General features: G+C 30.3%; 2 pseudogenes; one reads left to right on the top strand and one right to left on the bottom strand.

Moving 5' to 3' along the window:
* The first annotated feature begins 199 nt into the window (after window positions 1-199).
* Window positions 200-4,146, top strand: LOC126848868 (uncharacterized; annotated as a pseudogene).
* A 477-nt stretch (window positions 4,147-4,623) lies between these two features.
* LOC126849294 (protein PFC0760c-like) lies at window positions 4,624-9,820 on the bottom strand (annotated as a pseudogene).
* Window positions 9,821-20,567: the final 10,747 nt, after the last annotated feature.

Below are 20,567 nucleotides of genomic sequence, written 5' to 3'. Positions count from 1 at the left end.
AATATTGATTAAAAATGTTAAATAAATTAAATAAGTTTCAACGCGGTTTTAACCCTTTTGAAATAATGACTTGTGATTGGTTGCGAATTGGTCCGCGCGATGCGCTCGTTAAGCTTCATGGGGATGTAAGGATTTAGAATCCACGTAGCAAAAATTGCGGAACGCTCGTGATTGGTTCGGCTCTCATTCCGCGTTATGCTATTCCGCTGCATGGGTTCGCATCCTCAATCTAAACGTATAAAAAATGAATAGATTTAAATTTAATCTGGTACATTTTTATCATTCAGTTGATACAAAATATTTATGCGACATTACCGTTTTTTAACCTGAACATCTAGTTCAAATTTACTCGCGTTTCTCATTTTTGTGCATTTACACGTGTGAGATATGTTTATATAGTAATATTGTTATTAACGTAATACATTATTAAATCGGAGTAAAAAATGCTGAATTCTTCTCAAACAGGTGATGTTAATGTACTGAAATCAATATATCAATATATGTAAGAGATTCTGTAATCATAATATTATTACAATGTGTTTTACAATATATATAATACTTCATTTATTGTAAAATATTCTTTCACGATAAATAATCTGTTTTATTTTTAATTAATACAGTAAACTATTATAATAGCAATAATATAATTATATATATAAATTTAGATTTTTTTTTTTACAAAGTATGAGTCTATAAATTGTTTATTAGAATTATAAATTACATGACAATCTGTACAGCAATTGTTGTAATATTTAATGAATAATAAATTATTTCTATTATTATTAAGTGATTGTAAAAAGAATAATGAAGCAATATTTTTTAATACAGCTGTCATGATTTACAAATTTTATTGCTTTTCTCACAAATCAACATTGCATGAAATTTCTTTAGCAAAACCATGAATTATTTCAAATTTAAAGTTTATTCAAAATTAAATCACAATATAGAGGTACATTGGATCTATTGAGAAAATTGTTCAAAATCTAAAAATTATTTATTAAACATAGTATTGGAAAATCACTATATGAATATAAATATTTCTGTTATTTCTCTCTCTCTCTCTCTCTCTCTCTGAAAAGATAGTATATCAAATATATATCATTAAATAAATATAAAATTTAATTATATATTTGTTGCAGATTATACATTGTCTCAATAACCAAGTACTAAATGATTATGAAGGAACTCATCACAAAACAATTACAGAGAATGGAAAAGAAAAAAGCAAAGATGGCAGTGTTTTTGGAAATTGCAAAACTCAATGATAAAGACAAGGAAGCAAAATTACAAGCTTTGAGACAGGTTTATATCTGAATCTAAAATAATTTAAAATAAAAATTTGTAACTAATATTTTGAAATAATTTTCAGACATCAACCATTACTGATAGGATTAGCAATCTAAATAATAATAATGTTATGGTAGAAAATTCTAATCATAAACGATCTTATAAAGATTTAGATGCTACATCCTCAAAAACTTATAAGGAAAAGAAAGATTGTTGTGAATCAGAGTCACAGGCTAACAATAAAAAGCTTAGGTATTTTAGTTAATTTATGAACAAAGTATTTATATATATTGGGAATAATTTATTGTTTTTTATACAGATTAAGCAATTGCGATGAATATATAAAACTAAAGGAAGAACTTAGAAAATACTATAGAACTATAAAAAAAAGCTTCAAGCAATTCCAAGAATTATACTTAAAGCAGTTGGTGAGAATGTTACTCTAGATATTGGAAATATGAAGAGGAGAATACCAATATTTCTCAGTGATGTGCAACATCTTCTGCTGTATTCATTGCTTGGACATCATTCTCCCTACCTACCAGCCAGATGATGTCAATTTGAAAAATTGAATTATAACAGAGTAATAATCACAGTATTATATTTCCAAAAGTAGTATTTTATTTTAGAGATAATCTAAATTGTGTATACATTTGAGTAATTCAAAATAATTTTTCTTAAAGGTAACCTATACTGTAGTTTTTGTAATTGAAGGATTATCTTCATATCATTTCATGGCTTATGAAAGCATGTTTCCACACATAATAAATAATTTGAAGCACCGTTTAGAAGTAATAACACCTGCTGTTTATCCATAACAGAAGAACTCGTGGCTGTTCCTTTGACAGGAACTCAAAGTGATAAATTAATAAAACGTGTGTATATGTATAATTGCATTATATACTTTTTAAATTTATTTTATCTACAAAGTACAAAATTTTAATTAAATATTTCTAGAATACAATAGTTATAAGTTATAAGATATAATAAAGTATATTATTTATTTTGTGAATAAAATAGATAATTCTCATTTTTCAGGATATGGCTCTGTAGAAACTGCTTTGCAAACAAATGGAAATGTCATAAAATTGTTGAGAAGTGTTTTTCCAATGCATTCAGCAAGTAACGATGTCAAGAACGCACTTGAACACAATATAAATTTACCATTTACTGATAAATTTTGTAGAACAAAGCTGCTTTTGTCATTATCACAGATGATGGAAGAAAATTATCCTGTTTCTTTGAAAGGAACATTAGCAGAAAAATAAGATTTTTTCATTAAACACACAGTTTTATTGTACAAAATTGTAATATAATTACAATTTGATTTAAGATATGGTTCATATCTATTGACAAAAGATGTTTATGAAGAAACCACAGTAACCTCGCCAATGTTCGGTTTAGATTGCGAAATGTGTCTGACAACAAGCGGTAATCTGGAACTCACTAGAATTACCATCGTGGATGAAAGTATGAAAGTAAGTACCATTACATGTTTGCGCATTAAAAGGAAACATATAAATTAAATAAATTTGCGTTTGAATCTTTGCCACAGATTATTTATGACAGTTTAGTAAAACCAGAGAACGTGATAACGAATTATTTAACCCGGTACAGCGGTATTACCCAAGAGATGTTGAACAATGTCACAATTACATTGCACAATGTTCAGCAAACATTAAGAACGATACTTCCTGCAGATGCGATTCTTGTAGGACAAAGCTTGAATTCTGATTTGCACACATTAAAAATGATGCATCCTTATATCATTGATACTTCTGTAATATTTAATCTCACAGGAGACAGGTATTCTATGTGGATTATCATAAATATTAATGTTATATCCTCTTGTGCATTTGTTTGATTTCGTTTTTTTTTTTTTATACAGGTATAGGAAAACTAAATTACAGATTTTGGCGTGCGAGTTTCTTGGAGAGAGTATTCAAGATAGTAAAGCTGGACATTGCTCGGCAGAAGATTCAAAGGCTTCTATGAAATTGGTCCAGTTAAAATTAGCGAATAGTGTTGATTATGGGGACGCGGTATTGCTCGGTGATCGCAATATAAGAATGGAAGAAGAAATGGATAAGGAGAAATCGCAACGGACATTGGAGAAAACGGAAATGAAAAAATACGCCACGTCGATATTTACTCATATAACAAAAAATAAAAATACCGCCGCCATCATAGGTAGCAATGAAATAATATCGAATTATTCCAAATATCTGACGAATTCGTCTCTTAATGTTATGGATGATGAAAATTTCACAAAGAATGATCAAGTTAGTATATGATATTAAATATTTCTATCTAGAACAAATGTATTCGTACCAAACAAATATAAAACAAATTAAAAAAAGATAGAAATAACCAAGAATCATATAGTCAATTATTTATATGTTTAACATTGATATTACAATGACTACAGGTACGTCTCGTAATAGTGGATAATGATAAAAACGCCGTTGATCGAACTACAGAAATTGCAATGGAACATTCTTTCGTGTTATGTCACGTGAGAATTAAGGAAGAACAATTGAAAGACGAGCAGATAGCTAAAACGTTGCACGCTGTAAATAAATGGAGCTATAAACTTTGGCAACATAATGCGATAAACAGCCTTGTATGTGTGATATTTGGAGGACAGAATAATGCGAATGGCACCTGTTTCTTGAATATCAAGACAGAAGATCTTGTTATACGAGCTTAGAAAACTCAACGATTTTGTTGCTTTGGATATATCTCTATTGAATAACCTGTGCAAACAAGAAAGAAACTGATCTTATCAATATGGGATACAAAAATGCAAAGAAATCCGTTATGTATCAATTTAGATACAATTGTACAAATAAGTATCGTTGATAGCTATTGTATATTCTTGATTTCTTTTGTATTTTGTATTCTTATGTATTTTGATGTTTGGTAAAAAAATTATGAAATTATTTGCAGAATATATTTATTTATATAATATACCTTATATATATATATATAGAAGATGAATTTTTTGTTAAAAATAGAAAAAATGAACCAGAAATATATTCAATGTATTTAAATATATGCAATAAGCATACTTATTGCATATATATAAATACATTGAACATTACAAAATTATATTAACATAATTAAACGAAAGATACAGCATCATTTTCAATGTTACTTCTTGATAACATATATATTATTTTATTCTAGATAGCACTGACTGCCCAAAACATGTTAAATAGTGATAAAAATCATAATATAGTATACATAAATATAGTAATTTATTTTTATATTAATTTATTACAAAAGTGTGTATTGAATATATGAAATATTGAAATGAAACTTAAATGATACAATTCAAAACGCATTATTAAAAAATCAGCTTTTCGATGTGGCTCGCTGCTTTTCAAGATATATCTTATAAGCCGAAACTGATTCCCGATTGTTTCTATCAAGCATACGTTGCTTGAACGAAACTGCTGCGGAATCACTTTTTAACGATTCTTTCTTAGCCTTCCGCATGTTTATAACAGTGAATTGTGTGTGGTGCTACCAGATATAAGGAAGCCATCGGCCTTCGCAATCGTCGCCTTCGATTTCGAACCGTGCGACAATGGCATAATCTGTTCCTGGTTTCGTAAAAGTTTCTGTCTTTTTTTTGCTTTCGTTAGGAGATCCATAAGATTTTCGACCACGTCGTCCGAAAGTCGTTTCAGTCTACTTGTAGACGATGATAAAAAGTCGTTCTTTTCGACAACTTTTTTTCTTTGTTTTCTGTCAGGAATCTTTAAAATTTTTTGTTCCTGAATCGTATTTTCATTTTTTCGCTTTTTCATCTTTAATTCTTTCTTAGCCCTAATGCGCATCTCTGCAGCATGAATAGCTTCTAGTGCTTCATCCCGTGCTTTAGCAAAAGCATTTTTGGATTTAATTGTGTCTGATCCAACATTTTGTTAGTTTATTAGATGCTAGACTCTTATCGGATTTTAATTTCGAAATTCCAATTTGTAACGGTGAAGTTTTCTCTTCTCTCTTCTTTTTCTTTATTAATTTTTCCGACACAATTTCTTTACTTTCTGCTATCTTTTGCCGTTTAGATTTGTTTTCGACAGCTATGTCCGCGGATAAATTAAACTCTGAACTATCTACAATTTCATAATTTCTTTTCTTGCGTTGCGCTAACTCCGTTTTGTTTTTGCGAATATTCTTTTGCGGTACATTCTCTTCGTTTACATTTTTATCTTGTTCAATTACGCTAAGTTGCTTCTTCTTCTGTTTCGTTTCTTTTTCATTAATTTGATTATCTTTACAAGTATCATTTTCTATAATTGATAGGTGTGCAAATTTAATACGTTTCTTCTTTTTAGGAGCATCTGACTCCATCATGTCTTGAGAGAGGACTTTATCGGTGTTTTCGCTTGAAATATCTTCTGTTTACGCCTTACGTTTCTTCTGTTTCTTTCTACGCTTCTGTATGGTATCATCACTAGACGGAGTTATCAGATTAGGTATTTCCTTTTCATCATTTTCCAACTCTATTTTAGTTTGCGCAATATCTTTTGCCTTTTTAATGGGTGACAATTTTTTCTTTTCTGAATCGATTTCTGTGTTCAATTTTAATGCTGGCATACTTTCACTTAATTTATCTTTTATAAGATATCTTATTGTAGGTGATTCAATATGAGTAATATTTATTGTTTTCTGTAATTCACCCATCTTGGAAAATTTCGGTTTTGAGAATCCTGCTTTCTTTACAGCTTCTGCTAGATCGGATGGAAGACTGCTATTTAATAGTTTTTTTTTTCATTATCTATTGTAATCATATCTTTGATTAAACTCCCATAAACTAATATCTTCTTTTAATATAGAATCTTTCTTTTTCTTTTTCTTAAGCGAAGTATCTTGTGCTGTTTTTGTATTATGTATCTTGATATCCTGAATTTCCGAAATTCTTTCGGGTGTTGTAAGTGTTTCATTAAATTTTTCATATTTCCATATATAAGTATCAAGCTTTGGAGTACTACATACCATTGATAGACGCGATTTTGATAACTTTCTTGTAGATGTTATTTCAGACTTATTTAATTGTTCTATTACATCTTTCGGAGAAAATTGTACATTCGATTTCCTTTTCTTCTTAATTGACGAGTTAGGTGTATAACTTTTATCTTTTACTTCTTTCTTTTTCGCAACTTTATTTTCTTCCCTTACGCTTTGCTTAATTTCGCTTTCATTGTCTACTTCCTCTTCTTTTGCATCTTCAGCTTCTTCCATATTTTGCTCATTTTCTTCTTTGCTATTCCTTTCATCTTTTTCTTCGTCATAATCATCATCTTTATTATCTTCTTCTTCTATTTCATCATCATTAACTTCTTCTATTTCATCATCATTAACTATAAAATCTTCGAGATCTGAATCGTCGTCATCAGGATCTGATACTTCTGATTCTGAAGCTCGGCACTCATCACCGAGTACATTATCATCAGAAAATTTTTGTTCTTTTCCATCTAGATTATATTCCCTCTTGATATCAGAGTGTATTGATGTATTGACATCAGTACTACTATCAGTATTACTATCACTGTTTGCTGCAAACAGAAAACTTGGAATTCCAATGCTATTTTTATTTTCATCATCACTCGATTCCTTGTTAGGATCTGATGCCATACATGCTATTATAGAATAACTTCTATATTCAAAATCCATAGCTGGTATAACTATTTCGCTATTATCATCATTATCGCTTTCATCATTTAAATATGTTTTGGCATTGAGGTTTGACAAGTTCTTTTCTTCAGATTCGCTTGTATTTGCAGCTTTATTTTGTGACTTATTCAAAGAATGCTTTTTCTTTGGTGTTTTTTTTTGCATCTATGTTATCTGATTCTTTTTCTGAGTAGTCCTCTCGAGATTTATTTATAGAAATATTTTTCGTAGCTTTAGTTTCTTATCTTGAAGACATATCTTTTATTAAAGATTTATTTAATGATTTTCTTCTTTCCATCGATTTTGATAAAGATTTATTTTTCTTATTTACTTGTAAGCTTTTGTTTAATTCATTTATATCATCTGATTGAATTGGTTCATCTGATTCATCATGTATTTTAAATGATCGTTCCCCATCTTTCGCAAAAGTTTGCCTTGATTTATTTAATCTGGGAACAGGTCGGTCATTATTTTGATTTGAAACTGTTTTAAACTCATTTATAGATTTATTTACAGCCGCGATTAAATCGTTTTCATCTTCCGTAGAGCTAAGTGAATCCTTATAGTTTTTTATCATCTTCTTCATTCTTGAAATTGAATTAATTATTTTATTATCACAATCTATTTCTTCTTCTTCTATCAAGAATTTTTTATTATGATTCCCCACCTTTGCATCTACGCGATTCTCTAATAGATTTTCATTTATCGTGGACAATTTTTTAGCAATTATTTGTTCATGATCTGTTGTCTTCGCATCTAATATCGGTTCTTTAATAACATGGTATCATCGGGATCATATTTGAAAGATTCTGTTTCTTTTGCCGTTTTCATGTTTTCAGTATCCAACCATGCCTTCTTATCCACCAAAACAAGATCACATTCAACTTCGCTTTCATTTTCTGGTTCTTTCAATAAATTAGAGTATATCGAATTGGTTTCAATATCAAGTTCTTCCTCAACGTTTTTTTTATTTGAGTTGTAATATCATGAAATACATTAATATCAACAATAACATCACGATCGATATTTATATTTGTGTCGTTCTGATTCTCAAATTTCAAATTCTCTTTTTTTTTCTCTAAATGTATATTATCTGTACTTTTCCGTTTTAATTCTTGTTTTACAGTATTTTTGTAATTACTTTTTGTTTCTGCTTTTTCGCATGGCATATTTATTACGAATTTTCCAGAAGTTTCTGTTACATTAGAAGATTGAGTAACTTGAATTATTGCATTATCTTCATTTGATTCATTGAATTTGGAATTACTTGTCTTTAGCGCAGCATTTGAGGATTCTAGAACTGATTCTATTGCATGCTTAGAGTTTCTTCGTTCTTGTTCTGTAAAATCAATATTATCAATAATATTATCCTGAATTATAACTGACTGTTTCTCCATTATATTAGATTGAATTTTAACTGATGACATAACTATTAAATCTGTTGAATCAGAATTAAAGTGAGACATGTTTGAGGAAGCTTCATTTTCATTCTGATACAGACTTTGTTCTTCTAACATTAATTTCATTTTATTATCATCAATTATAGAAATAGAACTCAAACTTTTCTTGTTATCACTTTCCTGTTTTGTTTTATTTTGATTCTTAGATAAACACGAAATTTTATTCAATTCTATCTTATTAGAATCTTTGTTGACATCAGAATCAGTATCCATAATAGTATGCTCTGTTTTATTTGATTTAGTGATCTCTTCCATTATGTTGTCAGTAGATTTACTTGTATGTTTAACAGGTATTTTATCTTTAACAATAATTTCATTAATTGATCCTACATTTTCCTCTCGTGATAAAATTGATTTACATTCTGCTTCATGTACCAAGCTCTGTCTTTTAGTCGTATCATTTACCGAAAGATTATCTAAACACTTTTGCTTACATGTTAAATCTGAACTTGAGTCTATAGAAATATTCATCTTTTCCTCAATATCATCAATAACTTCTTTGGATAGAATACATTGTTTCATTGTAGCTTCTGTGGATTCTTTTGAGTGACGTCGTTTGTTTAAATTTGACTTATTTTTCGTAAATTTAGTTTCCTTTTCATTTGATGATTTATTCGCAAATATTGGAGTCGGAAATTTCGTACTTAATGATATCACATTAATACTAGAATGTATGTTGCTTTCTAATGTGTCATTAATAATATTCAGAGTTTGATTTTCCTTATTACTCGGACTTTCTTTTTGCTCTTTAACAGAAGTATTCAAGTTTTCAACCTTAATCATTAACTCCTTGTGAGTGATTGTTTTAATGATATTTCTATTCCTGATAAATTTTTATTTATTTCCAGTTTTTCTTCTTCAGAATTTGAAAGATTTGAAAAACTGTCCTGTGTGGACATTTCAGTTGTACTATTACTAGATGGTAAATTTTCCTCAGATTTGGATTCTTCAACTATTGTAAATGTAAAAAAAAAACACTAATGAATCAGTAAAAAGACTAAAATATAGAAGCTACATGCTTATCCAAACAGATAGCACACAAATATTAAATAAAATGATTGTTACAGGTCAAAGGGGAAAATATACAAGCCATCGATATCAATAAAAGCGACAAGATATTTTAGCAAGCAATGATAGCGATTCTGGGAAAACTGCAGAGAAATTCAGGAAAATTGTTAAAAGAGAAAAAAAAGAAGAATAAGGAGAGAAAATTGAGTTGTATCACGTTTATATCCCGATCGATGACAATGATGATAGGCGCGAAATGATATTGAATCGACCATTACAATTAACCGTCTCGCGCGTCTCATGCACGTGCGAAAAAACGAACCATACAAACCTGTTTTATGCTCTGCATCATCGTCCGAATCTTTGGTAGAGCGCGGCATCCTTGTAATTATATATATCGCGCTAATAAAATAATCTCTTTCGCAGAAAGTAAGAAAGATATGCACGTAGCGGGCGCCGATGAAGAAAGGTTATCAGAAACCACGTGTTTTATTGCCGACACGAATTTCGAAAGTTTAAAAGCGACAGAGCTGACATACTCAAAGATACTCAAAGATGGGAGAATTTGAGCAAATTTTCTCTTTCTATTGGAATATATCGGTGAGTTATTAAAATACTCCAACATTATAATATAAATAAAATTGATGTCAATAAGAGGCATATTGTTGCATGATTTTTCTCTGTATAATTTCTCTGTAAATTTTCATAATCGTATTAATTAAGATATGATCATTGATATTAAGATCGATATTAGATGATTTTTAATTCGCAACTCAGGACTCAGAATTCAATTTACAACTTTGTGTGTTATATTAAACAGAAAATATATTTTAAGAAATAAAAACTATATACATATTTACATATACAAAATAATATACTGAAATATGTACAAATATATATTAGCAAATGCGATATATGAGATTGTAAATAAGGTACTGTCTTGAATTTTATCGAATATCATTGATTAAAATCTATTTAATATACGAAAATTTTATACAGTAATATTCATAATTAATATCTAACTAATTTCTACGGATTTCAAAAGACTTTCTTGGAGAAATATTTCGTCAAGTCCGGCTAGCTCAGTCGGTAGAGCAGGGACTCTTAATCCCAGGGTCGTGGGTTCGATCGCCCCCCACGTTGTGCGATTTTTTTTTATCACATCGTTACTCGTTATCTAGCGAAAAAAACAACTCATTTCAAAAAGTTTTCATTTTACTTTTATGAAATCGTGGAATACTTTTAAGAATTGAAAGATATATGTACATATGTATATATGTATATATGTCTATAAGAATTGTATAATATTATGAAACAACTTCCTCTTCTAATTTATTTTTTTTTTTTACAGGGAAAGCGCAAAACAAGAAGGAATATCTTACACTGTATTCTTCATTATAGTAATTTTTTATCAACATTAATCATCCGTCTACGAATTAGAGACAAACGCGATATAAGGTAACTGCATAAGGTGAAAGGCCGTCCCTGATCAGGTAAGGAATTTGTTTCTTTCTTGGCTGATTTATCAGCGGACGCGCGTGTGTTTTCTGCCGAAGCTAAAGAATACGCGTGTAGTTCACGAAAAACTCGAATGATGAGAAGACTCTAATTTCGTGCAGCTATTTATTAGAAAAGTATTTAGAAATTACAATATACTTAATATCGTGTACAGTGATGATTGGCAATAGTGATCGATATGAGAGATTGAATAAAAGTTTCAGAAAAATAATATTTACATTAAAATGAGTATGATGTGAAATAATTTTCAACATTGCAACTTATTATTTTTTTTAAGATTTAATAATATTCTTTAATAATATTCTAGATAAATAATTATCGCATTTGTTAAAAATCATTTTTTATAACAATCGTTAGATTAAATGTAGAAAATATAATACAATTAATTAATTATTATTAAATAATAAGATGCATTACATTACATGCTTTTGTTTCTATTAAGAAAAAACATGCGTTGTCTGTTAGATTGTTTCGGGCAATTAGATTGTTTATTCTAATGCAATAATCGAATTTTGAGTGCTTTGGATTACATATTATTTAATAGAGATAAAAAAATATGATAAGCAGTCAAAATAATTTAGTAGAAGTAATTTTAGTCTTAATAATTTTAGATTTAATAATTAAAATCTAGATTATTTAAACGTTTGCTGTATTCAATTACGTCGAACCAAGCACGATTCATCTCAATTACATGCGAGAGATTCTAACGTATCATTAAGTTTAGTCTCGAATCATTTCGCATACCCCGCGAACAGTAGCCCCATATAAAAATATGTGTATTGTTTTTGCTTTCGACATTATATCATTCAGCTAAAGAGCAAAACTCGAGTTTGATATATAATTATAATTGTAATGTGCTTCTCTCTCTTTCTCACTAAATAAATAAAATAAACAAATAAATAAATACCTTTTGTGTTTGTACAATAAATCAAAAGTTCTTTTCTTTCTTCTGCGATAAATCAATAGATAAAAAGAGAGTTTGTGTTAGCAAAGAATCAGAACATATTCTGTCTTATTTATCGTCCATCTTAACGTGCTTAAACCTTTCTAAATCATGCGTTTGCACTTTGATAACTCACGGATCAATGTGTCTACATGTGCATTCGTTTCGTTACAGTTCTGGTTATATTTATAACGATTTTGCTAACAGGATTTAATATGAAACATGATCCATTGGTTGATGAACGAGAGGGATCAGGTCACGTACAAGCAACCTTGTTGATGTAATACGAATCGATGCGTACGCGCGCAAGAAGTAAGATAAGGAGTCAACGATCGCGGTGAGACGAAATCTTTCGCCGTGTCTGATTAAGCCGGGCGCTTACTACTTGCCGCTTTGATTCGCTTGGTACTTGCCCGGATTCATTCGCGATGTACAGTTTTTGGGCAACGATTGATTATAGCTGTAATATTTTGATAAGTATATATTTCAATAATACATATTTTTAGCGTTTCACATTTATATCTCTCGAGGAATGCTTGATTAAATCGATATCAATATATGAATCCTTAAATTGCAATTCTTAGACATTCCTGGATCCTACAAAGCTTGAAGTTTTACCAGCAACCTACTTTCGCGATTCATATTTTCGGCTATTATCGACTCCATATCTATAACCGGATAACGTAGCTTGACCTAATTTTGTTAGGGCTGTACGCTTGCGTGTTGTCGAATCGATATTATCCCGGTTGGTAGGCGACAGCAGATTCGACAATATATTTTTGTAGATTGGATGGAAAAGAAGTTTCTAATTATGTTTTTTTTATTAATATAATTTTTAAAATATTGAATTAAAAATATATGAATTTTGTATAATAAGATTAATCATCCTTTTTTTTATTTCTTATTCTTTTTATTAATCTATTATATTTAAGTTTACGTGTTATATACATTGATCACGTTTATAAATTATTATAAATAAATTAAATAGAATATTAATATTATTTATGAGATATTAAACTTTGTTATTGATATTTTTCTTTGCTATTCATTAAAATATGTAATCAGCATATATGCATACCTTATAGAATGAATCACGACAAGTTGTTAGGAAGATAATGCCTTACTTTATCAGTTTCTTCTTAGAAAGCTATGTGTCCCTTGACCTCCTCTTATTGCTTCTCGGATTGGATCGTATATTTCCTTATCTATCATGCAGCGGATGTGCCTCTGAATACCGTACAAGTTCATTTTGAGAAGCCGAGTGTGATTATGTAACGACATCCGTTTTATTAAAATCAGCTTAGGATCTTAAAATGTCGCGACGAATGAGTCAATTCAATTATAAATCCTGAAAAGTTTAAAAAGAAGTTTGTTTATTTTTTAATTCGCAAAATAATTTTAATAACTATCAACGAAAAATAGCAAACGTTATTATCGAACACTTCTTATATACATCATACTGTTATCTGTCGTGATCTAAAGTGCTAGTGTTGCAAATTATTAGATCCGTTCGTGATATCATGAATCAATTGTTCAACCGAAAATGGTACGCGAATTTGCGTTGAATTGATTGGCCTTCAACCCCGCACCGATATTATAATTCGGGTCAATGTACCTTCCAACAATTAGAAAGCGAAACAAGACAATATAAAATTTCTATATATATATATATATATATATATATATATTTAAATTTAATCTTTTTATAATACATTTATATTTTACGATAATTTTTTATTCCAAAATATATATACATTTTAATTATTTTAAATATTATATATATTATATTTTCTGCAAAATATTATAATTATCTGATTATACAAGGGAACAGAAATAGAGATTTATAATTATTATTGCGATTTAGAAACTATATCGATAAAACTAACTTTATGAAGGTATAGTGCTTATTAGGCAGGTCAGAGTCAGTCGTACTTTATTTTGGAAAGCCCACCTTAACTATTTTTGTGAGTCTTATTTATCTAGTTCACGAGCATTTGGATAGAAGAGCCTGTTCTTTCTTCTCGTGTACGGGATTTTAACTTGAGTCATTGAAGCTTCGAATGAAACGAGAGAAAAATGTCGAGCAACGACTTTTTAAGACGTGATTTTTTAAACATTTCTCGTTTATATATTATTTAGAGAAAGACAAAGAATGAGAGAGAGAGAGAGAAAGAAAAAGGAGAAAACATTTAATATTTTTTTTATCCCGCCATAGTGTGTAAAAGCGTCGGGACATACCAGGCGTCTGCGCATCGCGCGAGGCGCGCTATGTATAGACAGTGATACGCCTGGGGCATCGGTTCCTTCGTGCGAATTGTATGTTCATTGCAGGGTCGGTCATCGGCCAAAGCGCATCGAGCCGCTTTCTCGGGTGCGGGAACATCATTAAAAAAACGTCTCATTCTCGAAAATCGATGCGAGCGCGCAATCGAAGACGAACATTCGATTCGCCAGAAGAAATTTGTAATTCTCTCACGTCAGTAGTGTACGCTTTTATTGGCGCGTTTTTCTTTTGAAGATTACACAATCCGGTTACTTGAGATAAATCGGAAGCGAAACGTCTTTATAATGAAGAAGAATGTAGGAAACTTTTGCAAGAATTCGTCGTGAGTGAAATTTGAATGTGAATGTTTAATGAAAAAGTGCAGTTTCCTCATCAGCTGTTTATCGGTTGTCAAATAAATTTAGAAGTATTTTTCAATGAACGCGATTAACAAGTTTGAGAAAGGATTGTGCTTGGGATCGGCAATAGTTTTACAACAGTGCAAATAATAAAAGGTAATCTCAAATCTACAAATTATATAAAAGATCTCTTCAATATACGGTTGATTGCAATGTAGATTTTTAAAAAGTGTGTTACTAAAATAATTTAAATTAAATATTAAAAATAACAATTTTATGTATGAAAAATGATCACATGCTAAAATTGACTTAGAATTTATCTATCATTAAAATTAAGCGCTGTTCGGCGCTTTAAAACTGAAAATGTCAAAAATTTTATATTAATTATTAATTATTAATTATTAATACGATTATATAACCAACTGTTTCACTTTCTTAGTAAAACAAAAGTAGAATTTTTACCTAGCTAAACGCACTTTATTTTTTAACTAAATGCTATGCTTGTAGATTGAGATATGTGTGCTCGGACTTGAATATACAAAGCATTATCATTTTTAACAATTTTCATGAGTTCTTCGTTGGTCACGATTTTGACTTGTAGAGATTCGCCGCATGATGCTATTGAAAGCTACATTTATCGAGTTAAAAATGTCGCGTGATTGTTTGCACGCAGAAAAATTATAAATTTCGGCATACATGAAACGGCAGCAGCGAGAGCCTGTTTACAGTGATGGTGCGAATAAACATTTGTTTTTCGCGCCGATTATCTTCACGGACTGGCGACCGAGAAAACACAGATTGTTTAATCGTAGATAATTATCCTTAAGGCCTATGTTAATTGTTTGCCGTATTTTCATTGTTGTACCGACAATGTCAACGTCAAGTAAATTAGAAAAATAGTCAAGAAAACTAATTTTAACAATAAACAATTAAAAGAAAAAGGAAAAAAGTAAGGAATAAATAATTTTCCGTGAAAAATTTAAAAATTAAGCTTTTTATTAAACGAAGAAGTTAAAAAATGATAGATCATACATATCGATAAAAATAATTAAAAAATAAATAAATAATTGAACAATATAAATGTAGAAAATTTTTTTTATAAGTAAACTATGTAAATAATAATTTTAAATTTATATTTAAAAATAACGTTAAGTAAAAAATATGAGAACCTTTTAATGATTCGTCGATTATTAATCGTATACATGTATAAAGACGCACGTGGTCTTAAAAATTTTTTTTTGATTGACGACATTCCTTTTTTCCCTCGAGTTTACCAATACTATTGATTTCAATGTTGATGTTACGCAGAAAATCGCATCACAATTTATGCGATAATTTCCGTTGTCAGAGAGACGTGAAATATCGATTATTTCGCATTCTCAGAAATCAAAGTGCAATCAATAGCGCTTTTCGAATTCTGTAAAACCGCTTGACATTTCATAAATTTTAATTTTATTTTAATTCTTTTTCACAAAAAAATTTTTCTACGAACACAATTTTTTATAACAGATTTTTTTTTAAACTTGTAGCTCTGTATGTACTCAAATGTATTCAAATTTATATATATTTTTTTTCTTTTAAATAGAATCGGCACATAGCATTAAAGAGTTAAAACTGAAATGAATTCATACTTAATATAAGTTATGTTTTAAATATAAAATATGAAATTTGCAAATTACGGATTCTTGCGTCGAATATTTTATTCAATAATATTCTACGGAGATCTCGAAATGGCGATAATGAGACATTTCGTGAGGGACTGTCATATAAATATAATGCGAACGATTGTTTCGCGAATAATACGATGAAGCTAGTCGAAAACCCGCGTGATGCTTGCGTAGTAGTGATAAAATCATTAGCAAGCTTTCCGATAATATCACGGGATAGATTTGCCTGATCCCGGTGCACAAACCCTCTTTCCCTCCTCCGAGTGAGGGCGAGTAGCAGAGAATGTACATACCTGGCCCCAAATTGTACACGAGTTGCGAGTATTGATCACGTCGTCGGCGCGACGTTCTGGAGCGGCCATCTTTAGAGGAAAGAGGAAATCATTCGTAAAATTGACGCGCACTTTTCTCCTGACACGTCGAATAGTACGTGAAAATTTTCCGAGGCCACGAAGACGCGTCTCTTTGCTAGGATAATGATGATAAACTCAAAAAGTAACGCATGTCTTACGAATCCACTTGTCAAATAACTAAATTGAAATAAAAATAAAAATGAGAAATATCTTTTTCTAATTTAAATTGTTAATTTTTTAAATAAACTTTTATATAAATTTTTAAACATATTCATCTACTTGTAGATTCACATATAGAAAAATTGTTCACATTAATAATATTATATAACTTTTGTCATTTATTTTTCAAAAAATGAAAAATGAAAATTGTCATTTTTATAAGATTTTTGCATCCCCACACATCTCATTTACTATGAACCAAAAACTTTACTTATTCCGTATTTTTTGTCTAATTTCATCGAACTCATATCTTTTTATAAAGAGGATCTTAAGAAATTAGTTTTTGATTACAGCAATCTGTGTTTCACATTTTTTCCGAATATATCTATCTCGCTCGTCGACGGTATATCAAGCGCGGAAATCGCTCAAGTCCTAGAAAACAGACTCGAGTAACCCGACACGCGTGTAGATCGTGTACGGTGTATAGTATTTTCTCAGATTGTCACGCACGATCTCCCGCTAAAGGTGTGAGTCAGATTATGAAAATGTATCGAGCGCAGAGCGTTTAAGGAGTGTTGAAAAACGCTAACGACATGTTTGAGATAAATCAACTCGGACAGAAACGGAGTCATGAGTGTGTCAGACTCGGCGGTATATATTATCGTGCAATTATACACGGTTCGACGCAGACAGTGTATAGCTGTCTCCTCGTGGCATAGCGATCATACTCTCGTACAGATGAATGAATCTCGAACGATGATGAACGTAAATCTTTCTTCGAAACGATCTATTATGCATCTCGCGAATCTCTGTCTCATCGCATCGATAACACATTTAAACACGCTCCGCTATCAGTAATGCGCGATCGTATCGTTACACACATGTTTCGTAGCGAGAATAAGTGTGTATCTTGCAAAATCTCTTTCATCCTCTAATCTTTCACAAATGAATTTAATGCGCGAGTAAATATTTTCGATAGAAAGATGAGATTCTGTAATTTATATAAATATCCATGATATATTCGCATATTTCCTTTTTTTCGCGAGAAGCGATAACAGTATTCGCTATTATCCATGATTTCTCAATATTGAGTAAGAATAACGCGGCTATCAGTTCGGCCGTGTCTGATATATGTCGATTTAAATTCGCGAGTATGTATTATAACAAATGCTCGATAATGTATTCCGCGGACACGTGCATGCGCGTGAGTAATAAGTTTATGCACCGGGCGTTGCGTGCCCGAGCGGGACATACGAGCCGCTTTGGCAACTTGATTCATCCATCTATGACATACAACAAAATCTCGATTACTTTATGATTCAGTATAAAAACACTTTCATCTAATGCATTCGACAAATGTAAACATTGGTATGGCGCTCTCGCGTTGCGAAACTCTTAACGCAAATAGTATAGATTTCTGTATTATATTTTGACATTGTAATGTCAACCTTGTTTTGATCTTTGCTTAAAATATTGTGTATTAGCAATTGCTATTTAGACAAGACGTATTTTGTATTACGATTGAAAAAATGATGAATATAATTTAAAAATTATGAAAAAGATAATTTCTTAATGATTTTTTTTTACTTACTACTTATTTATCGAATCAAATTTGATATCAATTATTGGAATTGTTTAGGATATTTCTACTTTATTAAAATATTTAATGCCTAATAAAAGATTGCTGAGATACCTGCATATTGACATGTCACATCTCATTATTAATTATTGAAGAATTGATGTTAAAAGAAAAATGTTATGAAGTAAAATAAACGATAAATAATAATGTGTATCAAAGATTTAAAATTTGCTATTATTTCATATTAAAATGCTATTATTTCATATTAAAATACTATTTTATATTATTTTCTTAAATATTTATTTTACAGTTATAATAACGATTAATAGAGCGGATGTGCCGTTTCTCGATGCATCTGGTAATTATTCGTGGCCTCGCGTAATTATCATTGCTGATAAAGCTGCGATAATTTTCATCAGCTAACGAACGTGAGCATTGGTACTACTAACTATTGCGTAAAACAAGACAGAGAGAGAGAGAGAGAGAGAGAGAGAGAGAATCTTATTTCTCTTTCGTAAATTAAAATTTATAATGTTGCCTGTGCTCTTATTTTATTTTGTTCTCATAATTGCAACGTATTCGGTTCTTAAATATTCAAATGTTTCTCAATAATATAAATAGTCAAAAAGTAAAACAATTTGTGCAAGCCGCGAAAGTCAAGCTCGATTAATATTCGAATGAATTAATGAATTGCTCTCTGTAGCAATACTAATTTTGATCTCAATTTTGTTCAGCTGAAGATTAACAACTAAGTTATTATGAGTGGAAATCTTTGAAATATGAATGATTAAAATAAAAGATGAAACTTAATTCCATTATAGAGAATAATTGAATAAAATTATGCGAAATTAATGAAATTGTCGCATAGTCAATTAAAATGCGCTGAGTTTTTAAATTGAAACTTTAATCTTTTCATTAACATTTACTGTCTTATTGTTACTTTAATTACATAAAATTGAATAATTTTGCTTTATAATATAAATTTTTTATAATTTTTTACAAAGAACTTACGTTTTGATTGCATTAAGATATAAGTGCTTAAATTCTACGCCGCTGTAATACAAATCGCTATAGCCATTAAAATAATTAAAACGTCGTTGATGCGTAATACATGTTTTTAAATCGAATTAATCGCTACAAATGGAAAAATTTGCGCAACGATTTTCGCGGAAGATTATCACGGAAGCATATCCGCTCACTTCGGTTTTCTTCCATTTCTGGCATTCCCATTTCACTCTCTCATGCTTTTTTATTCTCTATCCCTCTTCTTCTCGCTGTTCACTGCATCTCTTGTCACACTTCCTGTCCAGACGATAAGGAAAAAAGAGAACAGTCGATAAGTGATTATTCAAGAATTACATATTCGTCTGCATGTTTTTCTAGGTCAAACGCGCAGGTTTTCTCCTCGCGAGGTAGGAGGGAGAGAAGTTACAGTATACCGGTAAGATAATGATTCACGCGGTTTCATTTTATCTCGTACATACACTGGAAACGTACTCCGCTTCAAGTCGTTCGGTTGATCAATTAGGATTGAAGGGGAAAGGTTTTTTTTGTGTTGGTTGACCAATCAAACACTGTGTAAAAAGTTCAGGATCCAAGTAGTGCGGATATGGTGATTTTGGGAGGGCAAAGACGTGTAACGTGTAACGCGATGTTTAATCCGCGATCAGTTCATTTGTCGATCATTGTTCGACCGGCATGGTTTCGTCGATTTCGTCTTTCTTAAGATATCTCGTCGAGAAACGAAGTTCGCACAGTTGCGCACAATAACACGCGGATCATAGTGTGATCGATCAGAACGATCGATTTGGTTCGGGCGAGAGTCAATCAATTATATATAAACGATGTAAACGATGAAGAAGTTAAACAAGTTCATCCTTTTCAAGAAATACACGATGCGAAATGATCGCGATGCAACATCTTTGTTGATGAATAGGGCAGAAAACGGGGTGAATTGTGCATCAGGTGAGGCGAATCTATCACTTTTATTCAATTAAATTCGGCTATCTCTTTATATGTGATATGCGCGCGAAGAATTATAAATAATTAATGTTTTCATTATGATAGCGAGAAACTGAAAAAAATTAATCCATCATCTAGAAAAGACAATTAAAGAAGATTAATTAGAGACATTCTCGATCTCCGATCTTATAAACATTTTTTTCTTTTTCACTTGTTAGAAATCTTATCAATGCGACAAAAATAAATTCTTTAAAAATTGTATATAAAAAAATTAATATTTATTTATGTTTCCTAATATTTATAATATAAACTTGATATTAATAC

The sequence above is a fragment of the Cataglyphis hispanica genome, chromosome 4 (assembly GCF_021464435.1).
Source record: "Cataglyphis hispanica isolate Lineage 1 chromosome 4, ULB_Chis1_1.0, whole genome shotgun sequence".
NCBI lineage: Eukaryota > Metazoa > Arthropoda > Insecta > Hymenoptera > Formicidae > Cataglyphis > Cataglyphis hispanica.
The sequence above is the reverse complement of the archived record's forward strand: the minus strand, read 5'-3'. Positions and strand labels throughout refer to the sequence as shown.